Source organism: Podarcis tiliguerta (genome assembly GCF_965153285.1).
Source record: "Podarcis tiliguerta genome assembly, chromosome: 8".
Classification (NCBI taxonomy): domain Eukaryota; kingdom Metazoa; phylum Chordata; class Lepidosauria; order Squamata; family Lacertidae; genus Podarcis; species Podarcis tiliguerta.
This window is the reverse complement of record NC_139541.1, coordinates 76,735,631-76,752,264: the sequence shown is the minus strand read 5'-3', so window position 1 is coordinate 76,752,264 and position 16,634 is coordinate 76,735,631. Positions and strand designations below refer to the sequence as shown.

Here is a 16,634-nt window from a genome sequence, read left to right as displayed (position 1 = left end):
AACTAAAGCGCCAGTTGATTAATCCACCGATTAAAGGTTGCAGCCCGGATCCATACACGCACGCACTCCCTATGGGTTGTTACCAGAATAAAGCTCAGAAGTGACACTTGTGCACAAGCCGCAACACAAGCCTGTTTCTATCACGTACACACCGCACATATACAAACACAAACTAGGAAGGAAGGGGGGGCACGTATTCATTCGCGCAAGGTTTGAAATGCTAATAGCATCTAACTTTCCGATGCAAAAAAAATAATAATCTGGGGTTTTTTCCCTCGTTATATGGTGTTTGGGAGGGGGGAATTCAGTGTTTGTACCGCTTCTCTCTTTTTAATCTTAAAGGATATGTTTGCCGACCTGCCCCCTCCTTTCTTTTTTTGGGGAATCGATACTGTAAATTATTCATTGTCATTAATTATCGATTTGGGTATCTAGCGGCGGCGTTTGGAGGATGAAAAGGTTTCTTCCTTCTCCCCTCATTGTTCCATAACCTCCGGCGAAAGAAGCCAGAGCTGGAAAACACCCCCCTCACACCCCCTTCCCCCCAACCCAATCCACCAGGCCTGTTCTAAGCAGCCCCTATACACATGTTAGGGCAAACTCCGCTCGATCAATGGGGGATCAATGCGGAGGCATGAAACTAATAGCCAGCGAAGCCTCTTTGATCTGAAATCTCAGATCAAAACTCGAATACCTGCTTCTAACAAGACAGAGAAGGGAGGCGAGGGGAGGGAGAGGAGAGGCGAGGCGGGCAGGGGGCCGGGAAAGACGAGGGAGCCGGCGAGCTTTAAATACCCGACAAATATTTAAACATACAGGTTGCAAGTTTAACAACCGAGGATCGCCCGAGTTTCAGGGGGAAGAAAGGGAAATGTCTGACTCCCTAAATGGAGGGATTTTGGAGTGGGTGGGAGGCGCTGGATAAACACACAGGAAGCAGAAGGGAAAACGGAAAAGGGCGCCCCCTTGAGGTTGGGGCAAGAGCAAAAGGCAGGATCGCTGGTTTTCTGGGAGGCGAGGTAGGAACAAGAAAGAGCAGGGGGTTGTGAGTTGCACGCGAAGAGGGGGAGCGGGGTGGGCAATGACCAACAGAGGAGGACTACACCGCTTATTATACTGCCCACGTCTCTACGGTCACATCCAGCAGCCCTCCGGGAAAGCGAGCTTGCAATTTATTAAGTAAAGTAATTAATAATTATTTTTTTAACAGTCTAATAGGGCTGCTCCGGTCCCCACGCCTTGTGCTGCCTCGTTTGATTATTTCTAATGTCCTTAGAAGTTCTCAGAACAACACTTTGTTTGTTTGGCGTTCTCCCCACCACAAACACCCCGGATATCAGAGTTTTTGGCGAGATTCCTTCGCCCTCCTCCACCACCACCCCAGATATCCCAGGAGGGAGGCTGGCACTGGCAGTCCGAACACCCCCCCCCCAAAAAAAATTATTCCTTAGATCCCTGGTGCGTAAATCTGAATCCAACCTCACTGTTGCGTACATGTCCCTTTTGGAAACTCCCACCCACCGACCCCGGAACAAATGCCTCGGGGGAGCAATCACAATTTTGATAATAACTTACTAATTAGAGGAGCAAGAGGAGAGGAGGAACTTCAGCTCCCCAGGTGCGTAAAACTAAAGCCTCGCCCATCGCTTGCGAGTTTGCAAACTTCCCAGCATTTTGCAAGTTATCCCGGGCAGAGAGACCCGCCTTCTGCTTGAAAACCGTGAGGTAGAGGGATGGCGCCATATAAATAGTTCATGCTCATAATAAAGCAACTTATCGTTTCTGTTGCGCGTACAGGTCTGGTTTTTTGTTTTGTTTTTACAGAGGGTAAATAGATGTACTTAATGGTGACCAGTGCACATAACCAGTACATATAATATATTGATAAAATATATTAATGATACATTCTGAGACAGATTGCGGTGGGTACCATCTTATCGCAATGACGTGTCTTTAATGCCCCGTTTTTTCCACGTGAGAGCTCTATGGCCTCGCCTATCAAAATCAACGAGGTTTTCAACGTGCTTAAATCGGGGTGTATGCTATTTGATACAACTGCTCTAATGCTTTGTTTATGCACTATATGGACGAAATGCAACCATATAGGGAGAATATATAGGGGGTGCCAACTTGAATAAAACATTTTTTGGGGAGGCGCAGGTAAGCCCCGCTTCACACCATCGATCACAAGACGTGCACACTCACACCGTTTGAATGGCAATGCCCATCAACTTTGGGAGAGAGCAGCCCCCTCAAATATTTTATAGGTGGGTGGTGGCGGCGAAGGGAACCCGGCCCCTAGGAAATGGCAATATATCTATATTGTGTGTATGCACCAGTACTTTCACTCATTTCGTGATTGGTTTCTACTTATATCCCGCTTCTCTTTCCCAATAGAAACTCAAGGTGACGAACAGTATCAACGCAAGGATAACATTACAGTAAAACATTTAAAAACACATAGACTGGTTGGATCCTGCCGCCTCTGGATTTATTGGTACGGCTTCTGTAACAATTCCTCATACAGCGTATGTGTGTGTTAGAGGTGTGTGTGTGTGTGTGTGTGTGTGTGTGTGTGTGTGTGTTCGGGTGCGTGTGTCAATTGGAGGGAAAGTTTTCCACATTACTTACTTGAGCGTAAGGCTCGTTAAGCTCCGCGGACTCTTTTTCTGAGCAAGCGTGCGTACCGGCAGTCACCCAGGGAATAATAATAATAATAATGAATGTGCATGACTAGGAGTCGTGGAAAGGATAGTAGCCGTAATGATACCGATGCCAATCGTGAGAACCTCGATTATATCTGGTGCAGTAGGGCTGGACCTCCAGGAAAGCTTAAGCCATCATCGTACAGGCTAAAAGTCGTCAAGATGCTTCAAGGCTTTTGTTACTTGTCTATCGCTTTCCCACCAAGCGTTCAAAGCGCTTTACATATATCATATCCATAATGATTGCATTAGGGAGGCTGTAGGAGAGAGGGAGAGGGAGAGGAATTGCAGAGCATTTCCTGAAAGAGTACAGTCGTAAGGGGAAGTGGATGTGCAGACTGAAAGTGGAATCTACTCGAGCCTAGAGTTTGTGGGTTATCAGGAGGCGGATGCCGAACAACAGAAAGATTTAGACTGCGGTGATATGCACATTTACCCAGGGGCCCATTGCACGTGCTTGTTTCTAAGTACGCAAGCACAGGCTGGCTCTGTTGAGACTGGCCGCATGCCAGTGTGTGATTTGGCTCACTTGCTAGAGCCAGCTGTTTTCATTAGCGTCACCTTTTAAGTTACAGGGCGCTCTGCAGAGCCCCATCATTCAGCCCCCAAGGCTCTTACAGCGTAAAGCATTATCAGAGTCAGCCCAAAAGTGAACCACTCTTAATTCCCAGAGAGAAAGAGAAGAAATCTGAGCCTCTGGCTAGGCGTGCATACAAAAGCACAGCGTTTGCCAACCCGGTGCCCTCCTCCGGATGTTATTGACAACAACTCCCATCAGCCCCAGCCAGCACTGATGGAAGTTGTAGTCCAGCAACTTCTCGAGGGCGCCAGTTGGCGAAGGCTCGGTCAGTACAACGGGGCTTATTAGGGCAAGCGTGACTAGGAAGGCAGCCTTCACTCTGCCATTGAAAGCAGCGAGATGGGAACGTGGCCTGGAGAATCGCACCCTTAAATATCGACAACGACGGACACAAGAGGAGAAAGATGAGATGGGGATAAAAGCCAAATGTGACAGAGACAGGCGTCTGGCCAGGCAGACGTATTATATGCAACGTATTATATCCAACACGCATTCCAAAAGAAGAGGGGAAGGGAGAGCGACGACCACTGGCCCTGGCAGCGCGATCCCAGGCGTGCTTCGTCGGAATAAAGTCTCATTTTGCTCGGGAGAAGCTCAGGCTCAAGTGTGTCAAAGGCCATTAACGTCTGCAACCTTCAATGCGTGCGAGGTCTTCCAAGAGTAACAGCCCTCCTTCCACTTTAAATAGCTTCCATCTTCCTCTCTGCTCAAACTACAGGAAGGTGGGGGGGGGGGGAGAAGCCTCAGCAAAGAGATTCCTGCCTTTTATTCTTTTGAGGCGGGGTGGTGAGTTGGACAAAGAGGCTACTTTGCTGAAATGTGTGTTTAAAGACCAGAGCGTTCGTCGTCCGGCTTGAGATGCTCGTCTTGACAAATTACTGTTTTTCTCTCTTCAACCACCTCCTCCGCCGCCCCCCACCCGCCCCGCGCGCCGCAAATATCCAAGGATAATGAAGCATATGTTTCAGAAATGGGGGGAACCCGCTTGGCTTCATGAATCGGCTCGAGAAAGGAAGGATGCGCGGGGAGGCGGGTGTTGCTTTTTCTCGAAAGTCAGAACAATGCATAGAAAAGCGTCCACGCTGAATAGGAGACAGAGAGAGAGAGAGAGAGAGAAAGAGAGAGAGTGGGGAGAGAGAGACTAAAGTGATACGGACCATCCAAGCTCCCCTGTTAACACAATCTTCTAAACTGAAATTAAAATTGATTTTTCTTTTTTCCCTTTAAAAAGAATTCATATTTTCTCTGATCTTTCTAAAATAAAGAGCAAGGGAGCAAGAGAGGGAGGGAGGGGGGGGAAGAGGACAAAAACAATGTCACTCTCTGTCACTTGGGGTGAGAGATAGGTGGGTGTCGTCCCCCCCCCCATCTCTTTTTCTTTTTACTCCAATGGCTCTGAAAGTTTTCCTATCCAGACAGTTACGGCGATCCGGGGATTATTTGTTCACGAGAGTGGAAGACATTGGGCACAATCTGAAAAAGTAAAAAGTAACCCCCCCAAAAAAATCGTGTGTCGCCAGTGAAGAGAAACAAATGCATGTTTTTTGGGGGGCGGGGGCGGTGGTGATGGCCAAACCTGTATGGCTCTATATTGCAATATTTTATATTCCCTTCAAGAAGAGATTGCAGTGAAGATTTTATAGAAATGTCCTGACTCTCCCCCCCCCCCCCCCCGTATTCACTCTTCTGAATTCCAAAGGTTTGCATTGCTGGGCTCCCTTAACCTTTTCCCATACATTTCCCCCTTTAATTCCTAAATTTTTTTTTTTAAAAAAGAAAGAATTATAAGGTAGTGTATGCTTTTATCGCGCGCGCACACACAAATTCTCAGTCAGTCCCATCCAGATACCGCAGTTTATCTAGTCAACCACACTTTGACCAACTTTAAAACAAGTCCCTTCCTTCCTATAGATTAAATGGTGAATTATTCTAGAATAATGCGATAGACCACATTTTTGGGGCGGGGCGGGGGGCGCGAGCGGGATCGTGTATGAACTGGTAATCAGGAGTAAAGGAAAAGGACCCCGTTCCCTTTCCAAAGATTAAGAGGAAGAGGTGAATAGAAAGGAATGGATACGCATTGGGGGGAAGAATGCTGATGAAAAGTAATTTCTCATAGGAAAAGAAAGGAAAGTATTAAGGAGAAGGGGAAGAAGGAAAGAATCAAGTAATGGGGAAAGGAGGTTAAAAATGACTGTGAAAAGAAGAGACTGGGGTAAGAAAGTACACTCTGTGTGTGTGTGTGTGTGTGTGTGTGTGATAAACAAGAGCAAAAATGAAAGCGCATGAAAGTGGAGAAGACTGAAAATTGTCCCTGAGTGGCTGATTTTTTATTTATTGTTTGTTTGTTTAAGGAAGAAAAAAAAAATAAAGAACCAAGGGGAACCGTCAGAAGTTAAAATGCTGATAAATCCCAATACCCACCTCTTCCACCCACCCGCCCCCTTATCCCCCTCCCCATCGCTGCTTTGGAGACGCATAACACACCGAGAAACCCCTCCCGGCTGCTTGGTTTCCCTTTGAAATCTCCCCCTTAATGAACATCTCCCGGAGCACTAGACTAGAGTATCATAAATAAATATATACACTCTGGATCCGGGGAGATGAAATCCAACTCCCCCGCTCCCCGTCACCTCCCGCCATTGCTGTGCCCAAAGCTAAGAAAAGCTCGCTTCCTTCGTCCCTAGCAAAGCTTCGAGAAACTTTTGGACCCATTTTGGATTCAGAGGAAAGAGTGACAGAGGTGACAGCTGCGGGGGCGGGGTGGTAGTGGCAGGAAGCGGCCCCCCCCCCGCCCTCCACGAAGCTCACTCAGCAAACTCCTCCAGAATCTGCGCTTGGTTAGAGCTGCGCCACGCTGAAGTGGCCTTCGCCCCTGGAGGGCGCAAGAGAGCAGCGCTGCCACCAAAGAAACAGCCAGGAGACTCCTTGCGGCCGCGCGGAGCTTCCTTGCACCCTTTAAATGCCGTTCTCTGACCAGCCACCTCTCCGCGGGAATCAGCAAACAGGCTCTTCCAGGGACTTCTGCGGGAGGCAGGCAGGCATGAACTCATTGGGCGGCCTTGAGGGGAAGCAGCTAAGTCGCAGTCTCTGTCCCATAGAGCCCTTCAAGGCGGTGGTTTCCTCTCCCCATATGAACCAGCCTGGACCCTGGCCTGAGATCACCATCTGAGGCCCTTCTTCGTGTGCCCACTCCACCAGAGGTGCAGAGGGTGGCAGCACGAGGGTGGGCCTTTTCTGTGGTGGCTCCCCGTTTATGGAATGCTCTCCTAGGGAGGCTTATCAGGTGCCTTCATTACATATCTTTAGGCACCAGCTACCACGTTTCTCTATAAGCAGGCCTTTGACTCATTAAACATTATATGGCCTTTTAAATGGGTTTTTTGGGGGGGGGGCTGTTATTGGTTTTTGCTTTTAAAACCTGTATTTTTTGTTCTCATTTTGTATTTTTATGTTATGAACTGTCCTGCAGTCTCTGGATGAAGGACGGTATACAAAATTTAATAATAATAATAATAATAATAATAATAATGTGTGCAGCCTTATATGTTATTAGGCAATGTAGGTGAGGTGCTTTGAAAACTCAAGGAGCACATCATTTATTTATTTTAAAATAATTTCTATCCCACCCTTCCCTTCTTTAGAATATTAGAGTGGTTTACACTAAAAACAGTAATGCAGAAACAAACAAAAAACTGCAACAGTACAGATCTCCTAAAAGGATGGGAGTTCCAGAGATGGGGGGGCACCACAACCCCCCCTCTGTCCCTCCCCTCCTCTCTCCACCCCCTCTTTCTCTATATAATATAGCTATATATATATATTCCTGCCTAAGCCCCCCCCAACTTGCAGGTATTCATAAGATGATAAAGACTGTGTGTGAATATATATATATATCTTTTGCCTACCTACTTATATATTCATGGATTCATTCCCAAATGAACTGTGTCTCCTATATTACTTCCTAATCTTTTTTCCTTCTTCTTTTTCTTCTTTCTGGTGCGTACCAGTCCACACAAAGCCGTTCCCTACAACCATCCATATCCACATGTCGAACCACCCTGGGATTAATTTGAGCAAGAGTTCACCGCCACAACCTGTTCGGAAGGTTCAGCCTCATCATAATTGGAGGCAGTAATAAATAAGGAGAGTGCCTCTGGGTATGTACAGAGTGCGCTCCGCAGCACCACTGAGTAACTACAGCTAACTAGCACACACACCTGGGATTAGAGATTCCAGGTCATTGCAGAGATTTTCTGCCTTTATATATATAAAAAAATCAACCACACACAAAATACACAAAAAGCCTTGCATCCTCTCCATCAGTACCCACAATCCATCGACATTATCTTCAGTCTTTCCATCCCTTTCTGACGAATGTATCTCTTTATCCATCCATCTTTCTCTTCCTTTCTTTCTCTGTATCTATGCATATCTTTTATCTCCCCTTTCCATGTATGCATTGTCTATCTATCCGTCAAATCTCTTTTTCCTTCCTTCATTTTCTCCCTACAACACCCCCCCCCCCCCCGCCGCCGCAAATGGAGGCTGTCGGGAAGGGCCTCATCCTCTCTCCTCTTGGCCCGGGTCGCCATCTCTCCCTGAATATTCAGCTTTTGAGCACACCTCCCACTCGGGGACTGGAATAACCTGACAGGGTTACTCTCCACCATGACAAGAAAATGTAAAAACCAACCGAGACGCCCTTTTGTCAGCGGAGGGTGCGGGGTGGGGGGGACGTGGCCGGCTGCGGAGCGACGAATCCTCGGGGGGGGGGGGGCTGCTCAGCGAGCGGCCGCCGGGCTCTGCTGCAGCGCCCAGGCGCTCTGCCTACCAAGTAGCGTCGGGCCGGAGGAGCGAGACGCTGCCTTAAACGGGGCGCGTGAAATTGAAAGCAGGGCGCAGTTTAGCAAAATGTGCAAAGGGGGAAAGTTGTTTTTTTTTAAAGCCACCGAAGACAGGAGGAGTTGGCGTGGTGGTGATGGATCGGGCACCCTCACAAACGCCGGGGGTATGTGGAAGCGGGAATAAGTTCTGTAACACAGTGACTTGAAGGGCAATGATTCACACACGCACACACTTCCATTGACAACTCGCTTCCAGCTGAAAAGAGGCTGCTGAACGTGTGAACTGCTTTCACTTATGGAAAATCGACGAGTTTGAGGTGGCGCCAGGTGACGCAGACTCTCGGTCTGCGGCGTTTGATCTGCCACTGCGCAGACCGCCTGGTTCAAGCATTAAATGATAAGATGCGCGTGTGAAGGTGCCAGCAGGGAACCCAAGTTTTCAAGCACTTAACAGAAATCGGTTCACACCACCTGCTGATCTTCCAGTAACGCAGTAATTGCGGAAGTGGCATTAGATTTGTCTCGACCCATTCAGACATGGAGGTAATCTCTTGGTGCAGTAGGCACCAGGTACTGTAACGGGCACGCACGTCTGAACCAACCCTTTGCTTGGGGTTTATTGGCGCACTGAGGCCAAGGTCAACCTGGAAATACTCGGTGCCTGGGAAGGGAAATCTCAGTCAGCTTCCTCGCAGCGTTGATTACTTCCCATGCTTTGCTCTCTCTCTCTCTGTGTGTGTGTGTTTAAGAACTACAGAGATTGATTAGGGTTACCCAGACATACGTTCAGTAGGACATACTCTCGAATAAGTGTATTTAGTTTGGCAACCTAAGCATCCCTGTCGTCTACTGCGCGCGATTTACGCCAGAGCGCACGGGAAAGTGCTTCTTTTCGCGTAAGTAGACCAACACGAACTGAGAAAGGGGGTCTCAATCCTCCAGGCACCTCGTTTTGATTCGATACCTTTCGGACGCCTTTACCGAAGAATTGTGGAAACCGAGAAACCCTTGACGGAGAGAAGCGCAGATCAGGAGAAACCGCTTCTCTCCCGGGAGACGTCTCCAAGAATTGGACTGGAAAGACAGCAGGAAACGCAGACCGGGTGGTGGGGGACCCACGGTGCGCAGGGGCCTATCTTGGTCAGGCGGCTCCGCGCTGATGGATCTGGGCGGTGCGGGAGATCCTCAAGGCCACTGGTTTGGCGAACTTGGGGAAGGGGGGGGTGTTGTATTGGTATTAACATCCACAACCACTTTGCAAACACCCAGCGGGCTGCGAACGGCATCGATTTGCAATTAGGCCGCTCTAATACGCGCCAGATTATGGCAAGGACGCAAAAGGGGGCCGGGAAGTGGAGAGGGGAGACTGGAGAAATCTTCAGTCACATCAAAGCGACTCTCCCCACCCAGCTCCGAGCAAAAGACGGTGCGCTACAGGCGAGATAAAAACCCAAAGCAAAGATCCCCTTGACGGCGCCTCCTATCCTTAGGTGACCTTTCTTTACCGTTCCCCTCATTTATTTCCGCGTAGGGTCTCTTTCTCCCTCCCCCCTCTCTCAAATGCTTCTGAGATCGACCCCCTGCCCAAATAAAACCAAGTTTGTTCCCTCTAAAAGAAAAGATCCCGCATTCTTTTTAGAACTCCCAGTGTGGGGTTTTGTGTTTTTTTAATGATTCAATTGCGCGTCGTTGTAAATTCTCCCCCTTGTCGTTAGCATCTAGGCGGCTGCGGGGCTGTTTGTGCTGTTCCTGATCCCAGAGGGAAAGGGGAAGAGGAGGCAGGCGGATGTTAGGGAGAGAGCTTTGGGGAAGAAGCGGGTGGATTGGCCTTAAGCTGCGAAAGGAGGTTGGGGGGTGGGGGAAGAGAGAGAGAGGACTGAAGCGCCGGGTTGCAAAACAAATAGGATGTGAAATCTGGAGGCAAGAGGAAGAAAGGGAGAAAGGGAGAATGAATGAAAGAACCTCATTCCTTCTCCAGCGTGGGACACCGAGCAGTTCATAAAGACTCTGGCAGCATCAAGTGGGTGACCTGTGAAATGGATGGAGCCATTGTGGAGCCATCGACCAGCTCAGCGGGCCTGTTGTCCAGTGCGGAGCAGGGAAGCACTAAACCATCACGTGTTCAGCAGGCATGGGCGCAGCCAAGATTTATTGGGGGGGGGCTCTATGTTATTGGGGGGCAGAATCTGTGACGCAATTGGTCAGTTAGTTAAGTATTTTTATTTATTGATTTAGGGGAGGGCAGCTACCCCCTCCCAGCACCCTCCTAGCTACGCCCATGTGGGCAGCCATGTTTGTGTCCGCCCTTATTAAAGTCACACCGATATTCGTAAGGTTCCCGGGACTTTGAGAACAAGAAAAGTTACTTCGTGGATCTCCTTCCCACGACCAGCAAGGCTGGGCGCAGCAAGTACCTTCCCCCCAACTCCAGCTATCTCCCCTCCGTCCTGGTCAACTCATGGCAGAGTAAAACTAATGTTTACGTTGTATGCTTTTTATTGCTGTAAACCGCTTTGATCTTTTTTGTGACGTAGCGGTATATTATTTTTTTTAATTATATGAAACAAACAAGTTAAAAAAAAACAACCGCATCATTTATGTCAACCCGATTTTCAGGGAGATTTCGCTCACGACGCAGAAACCAACTTGGGGGTGTCGCCCAAGGAGAGCAATGCCCCCATTTCAGCTTTTTCTCTGAGAGACGCACCTGAGTGGTACACGTACCTGTCTCAAACACCTGTTGGGGGGGATCAGGTACGTGTACCTATGTACTTAAACATGTGTCGCCCGGTCCTCATCTTTGGTAGCGGGCGGGGCCAAGTCACCGACTAGGGCTGAGAATAAGGGCCTTCCCTCCATTTTATTTCCGGGGTGCTTTGCGCAGGAGACCTTCCCGCTGCATTGTTGCCAAGGTCTTCGCGCTAGCAACTTTGCTTGTCTCTGAAGTCTCTGGAGACATGCCAAAAGTGTGGTTGGGCGTTACCCCCCCCCCGAAAGAAGCACCTCAAATCCATTCACTGAGTATTGTCCCATTAAAGTCAATGGATCTTTCTTCTAGGTCATTTCAGAATCGGGGCGCTGGAGCGAGAGAGCAATGAGCTCTGCTGAAAGGTCATACCGTCAAGTACGTATAGTACTTCTTCCTCCCACCCCGTCAAGGGAGGCAGGCTGGCAGCTTTTACATGTGTGTTTTTAGGAATGGAGGCGGCAGGGCTGGGCAGCCGGAGAACGGAGCGAGCTCTCGGATCAAGCACTGCCACTAATCCGGCCAACGGGAGTGGATCCTAGCACGCTCTCCGGATTGGGAGCGGGCGCGGGGACTCGAGGATGATAATTTGTTAATTTATCAAAGTGACGGCGGTTTGATCTCAATCTCTCATAATGATGGGACGTTAATTAAACTTGTAAGGTCACTTACGCCGATGGCTCGCTCAGTGTGTTTGCTAATTGAACTCTAGGCTCCCAATCGCACACCCAATTTGTCAGGGGCGCCTCTGGCAGCCACGGGGAGAAGAGGAGGAAAGGAGCTTTGCAGCGCGCGGGCACGCGCGTGTTGGATTGGGCGTGGGGAGAGATAAATGCCAGCGAAACAGAGAGAGAGATAAATCTGAAATACCAGCAAAGGGTTAAACAACAAAAAGCAAGCGAGCCCATTCCTGGACTCTTCCAGGTACTGTTCTCTTAAAGAATCAGTGCTTCTCTGTCCTAGCTGTGAATGCCCTAGGCCTATCATGCGCACCCCAAAGCCCAGACTAAGGGTGGTTTACACATGTGTGTATATCTGTAACAGCAACAACGCTTAGCATTTATATTTCACACTGTGGAGTGCCAATAAGGCTTCTATTAGCTCAGCAATCCTTACAACCACCTTGGTGCTGTAACAGGGCCAAATTATCACCACCTCAATGTTGGCAGGATAGAAGGGGTGATGTGGGGGCATGTCTTGCTTATGACACTCCCAAGTGTTTAGGGTGATGGGGAGGTTTGAAGGAAGGGGGAAGTAGTAAAAGGTAAAGGGACCCCTGACCATTAGGTCCAGTCGTGACCGACTCTGGGGTTGCGGCGCTCATCTCCCTTTATTGGCCAAGGGAGCTGGCGTACATCTTCTGGGTCATGTGGCCAGCATGACTAAGCCACTTCTGGCAAACCAGAGCAGCGCACGGAAACGCTGTTTACCTTCCCGCCGGAGTGGTACCTATTTATCTACTTGCACTTGGACATGCTTTCGAACTGCTAGGTTGGCAGGAGCAGGGACCAAGTAACGGGAGCTCACCCTGTCGAGGGGATTCGAACCGCCGACCTTCTGATCGGCAAGTCCTAGGCTCTGTGGTTTATCCCACAGCACCACCTGCGTAGTAGTAACCTACAAAAGCTGCCAGACAGAACGAGGAGCAGCTTCATACCAGCCTGCTCCCCACTTGAGGAGTGTGAACTCAAGCGATGGCCGGCATGTGTGAATGTGGCTTGGTAGATATAACATCTCAAGCATTCATCATTAACTGAAATGCCTTGTTTCTCAATGAAGTCAGTTCACTCACTGACCTGCCACACACCAGGCCTTATATGGAGTTGGACAACTGATCCATCCAGCACAGAATGTCTGCACTGACTGGAAGTGGCTCTCCAGAGGTTCACATGGGAGTTTCTCCAAGTCCTACCTTGAGATTGAACTTCTGCATGCAGAGCTGATAATCTACCACTGAGCTGCAGCTCAGTGCCCTGACTAGCCTGCCTTCTGTCAGTCCACCAATTGCCTTACAACCAGTCCGGAGGGTGGCACTGTCTCCTCTTTGCCTGCCGCCTCACAGCTGCCCCCTGTAGAACTCAGCAAATAGGAGAATTAGTTCTCTCTGCCTATCATTGGCTCTGGCGCCTCCTACTGTTACACTCTCGGCCTTCTGCCCTCCCATCCCCAATGAGTTTCAGCCACAACTTGATACCTGTTGTGGGGTTTGCAGCCAAATCACAAATGCATGTTTTGCTAGACAAGCACGGGACTAGTGCACAGCGAGTTCTTAAAGTTCCTAGAAAGGACCCTCTGTGTGGTCACTTCCCCTGTTTCCTCTGGGCAGAAATTCTGTAACAAAGGAACTACAGTGGTACCTCAGGTTGAAAACTTAATTCGTTCTGGAGGTCCGTCCTTAACCTGAAACTGTTCTTAACCTGAGGTACCACTTTAGTTAATGGGGCCTCCTGCTGCCGCGGCACGATTTCTGTTCTCATCTTGAAGCAAAGTTCTTAACCCGAGGTATTATTTCTGGGTTAGCGGAGTCTGTAACCTGAAGCGTCTGTAACCCGAGGTACCACTGTAACCTGTTATACTTCCTCCTGCCTCTGAGGAGACTCTTTTTCCACCATGCTTCCACACTGATCAGACATGTGCCTGGGGGCTCCACACACATGCACTCTATTTTGCAGCCAACATTGGTATTTTGTACCTCAGAAGTTTTTCTTACCTGTATTGTAGTTGCTGCCTGCATTGAGATGTAAGTAAACCTTTTTTGTTTATCTTACTAAAATGCATGGGCATAGCCAGGGGGATGGCTGCCCCCCCCCAAATCAAGCAAATAAATGAAAATACTCAACTGACTGACCAATCAAGTTGCAGACAGCTTGATTCTGCCCCCCAACAAAAGTCCTGCCCCCCTAACATAAATCCTGGCCATGCCACGCTAAAGCATGTGGTTCATTCTCTGCAATGTGAGTGAAGAGGGGGAAGTCAGCAGACTACAAATAAAAAGGGTTAAAAATGTGTACTTGCCTTATTCCTAAACTTCAGCAAGTTGCAAAAGGCATAAGTGTTCTACTTTGCTAAATAGGCTTCATTTACTTTTGAATTTCTCCCACACATGTGGGATAGGTGGTTTAAATTTTAATCTACAGATTTAATCCTCAATCCATCTCCTACACCTGACCTGTGGCATGGAGTGGTGATTTTCATGTGTGAATGGGGCCACCATAGATATAATACCATACACACATTGTTCATATTTCCTCAAACACAATGCTTGCCGATGGCATCTGTTCACACATTCAAGCTGCTATCACCATGTTTTGAGGCTTTCCAGTAATGTTATCACGCATCCAGGTCAACTCTTGTGGCAAACATGCATCTGTTTGACAGCCCACATAAGTCAATTACCTCAATTCAAGTAGCAATTTGCATGTGTGAATGAGACTATTGGGATAACAGGGTCCCACTGCCTATAGAAATCCTTTAGTATGTAGAGTGAGCAGTGTTTGGCTAGTGAATCTGGGATGGAGAGTAGACTTTACCTGTTTCTAATCACACAGAGAGATGCTTGTGGAGTGAGTACAGCAACAAAGTGCTTAATTGTAGGAAGGACACAAGTTGGATAGAAAAGCAATTGTGCTTGCTCCATTGTCCTCTCAGATCCAGGGTAATCTCTCATATTGAGGTTTGAGAGGAGGAGGAGGCAGAGGAAGAGGAGGAGGAAGCTGCAAACAGGACACACCTGAGATTATCAAACATCAAAGAGATAGAGAAGGCAGTTTAGGTATTATAGGTACAGGGATAACCTGGGAATGTGGAGAGCCCTCACTCTGTCTGCCTTAACCTCCTGCACACCCTTCTGCAATTTAAGTTGCACCCAAACTTCCAACAGGAGCAATGCTGATCCAAAACCACACACTGAACTTTGGCAGCAGTTCACATCATGTACAACTCAATGTTTTTCAGTGAAGTCACTACATACACTCATTTACAAATCAAACATGCAGGTTGTGCTAGCACATGCAACATATCTAATTACACCGGCATTCATACGTTACTATCCACTGTATACAGAAAAACAGTAGAGCACAGTAACAACATCATTGCAGTGCAGAATGCTCTGGATCAGAGTTCTGGGACTTCCATTTCTCATCCCTGGCCTCATTTCCCATCCCGTACCCTCCAAAAGTCAGCCAGCCATGCTGTTGTTGTATATTCTCAGCGTGAACCAGGAAGCAGCGGGGGCTGGTCCATTAGGACAAATGGGGCACAGCTCCACCAAGCTCATTCTGGCAGTCCCCACTTGCCTGCCTTCTAACTCATATCCAATCCAAGGGATAGCCCTGACCATCAGCTTCCTTAGTCTCAGTGTTGCCCTTTTAGGACTCAGCAGAGAAGAGGATAGGGACAAACTAGACTTTCATTGGCAAAATTAGGGCTCCTTGTCTTCCGCACCACCAGCACCAATGAGCATCAGCCACAACTTCCAGGAAGTGACCTAGCCTGCAGTTTACCATGATGTCGATTGATTGACAGGTGGGATGTCCCACCCACCTGTCAAAGTTGGCCCACGGGGTGGGGACCAATAAGGATCTGGCCCACTAGGCCAAGAAGGTTCCCTGCCTGATAGATATATAGATACAGATGTCTTTGTCCTCCTATTCCAGCCACACTGTACAATTTGCCCTTCCACCTAGTTATTAAGCTTTCCACCTATCGCTCACACAACATTTTATTTCCCTCTCCTACCCAGTCGCCAGATTCCACACCACCCCAGTTTCTCAATATTTTAAAATGATTAAAATTTTTAAAATATGAAACAGTTTATAAATGCTCAAAAAATGCTTTTTAAAAATGGAGAAAATATTCAATGCTACCAAGTTGTTAGATTCTTTGCTCAGGGTCGTTAAAACAAAAAAAGGATTGTGAAGAACTCCTAAAAGACCTCTCCAAATTGAGGGAATGGGAGGTAAAATGGAAAATGCAATTCAATGTAAACAAGTGTAAAGCGATGCATGTCATGGCAAAAAAAGGTCTTAATTCCACCTATATGCTCCTGGGGTCTGTACTGGTGGTGACTGCCCAGGAACAAGACTTTGGGTTGTAGCAGACAGCTTGATGAAGACACCCACCCAGTGTGTGGCAGTGGTGAAAAACGCAAATTCCATGCTAGGAATCATTAGGAAAAGAACTGAAAACAAAACAGCCAGCATCACACCACCATTATACAAATCTATGGTGCTACCGCATTTGGAATACTGTGTGCAGTTCTGGTTGCCTAACCTCGAGAAGGATAGAGTACTGTTGGAAAAGGTTCAGAAAAGGGCAACCAAATTTCTAGAATCAGTTCAGGAGGAGTTCAGGGGCAGGGCAAGAAGTTCAGAACTGAACGGAAGCAAAGGGAGATGTCCTAACAAGACCCTGCTGCCCACAACAAGCTTTGAAAGAGGAGGTGTGATGAGCCAAACTCACTTGTGAGACTCCTCTTGCCTTGTGGGAATATCAAGATTTCAACAGCACGCTCTGCCACGTTGGGTGGCTGGGCCTGCTCCCATCTGTGAATGCAACCAGCTAGCAGTGTTTCTCAAACTTGTGCCTCCAGCAGTTGTTGGACTACAAATCCCATCATCCCTAGCTAGCAGGACCTGTGGTCAGGAATGATGGGAGTTGTAGTCCAACAACAGGTGGAGTCCCAGGTTGGAGAAGCACTGATAGATGAACCTTGTTGTAGGCCTCTAGTATATTTAAGAATGTAATATTTGTCCTGC

At 48.2% G+C, this 16,634-nt stretch overlaps 1 protein-coding gene across 3 annotated transcripts in view; it reads right to left on the bottom strand.

Moving 5' to 3' along the window:
• The window catches only part of ERFL (ETS repressor factor like), a 164,758-nt gene that overhangs the window by 24,774 nt on the left and 123,350 nt on the right, over positions 1-16,634 (bottom strand). The window contains exon 1 of one of the 3 annotated variants that reach the window (XM_083455677.1): positions 2,632-2,655. The exons of the other annotated variants lie outside the window; for them this stretch is intronic. The gene's annotated coding sequence lies outside the window, so the exon portion shown is untranslated. Of the gene's footprint in view, positions 1-2,631; positions 2,656-16,634 lie in introns of those variants that run through there. 3 annotated transcript variants of the gene reach the window in all.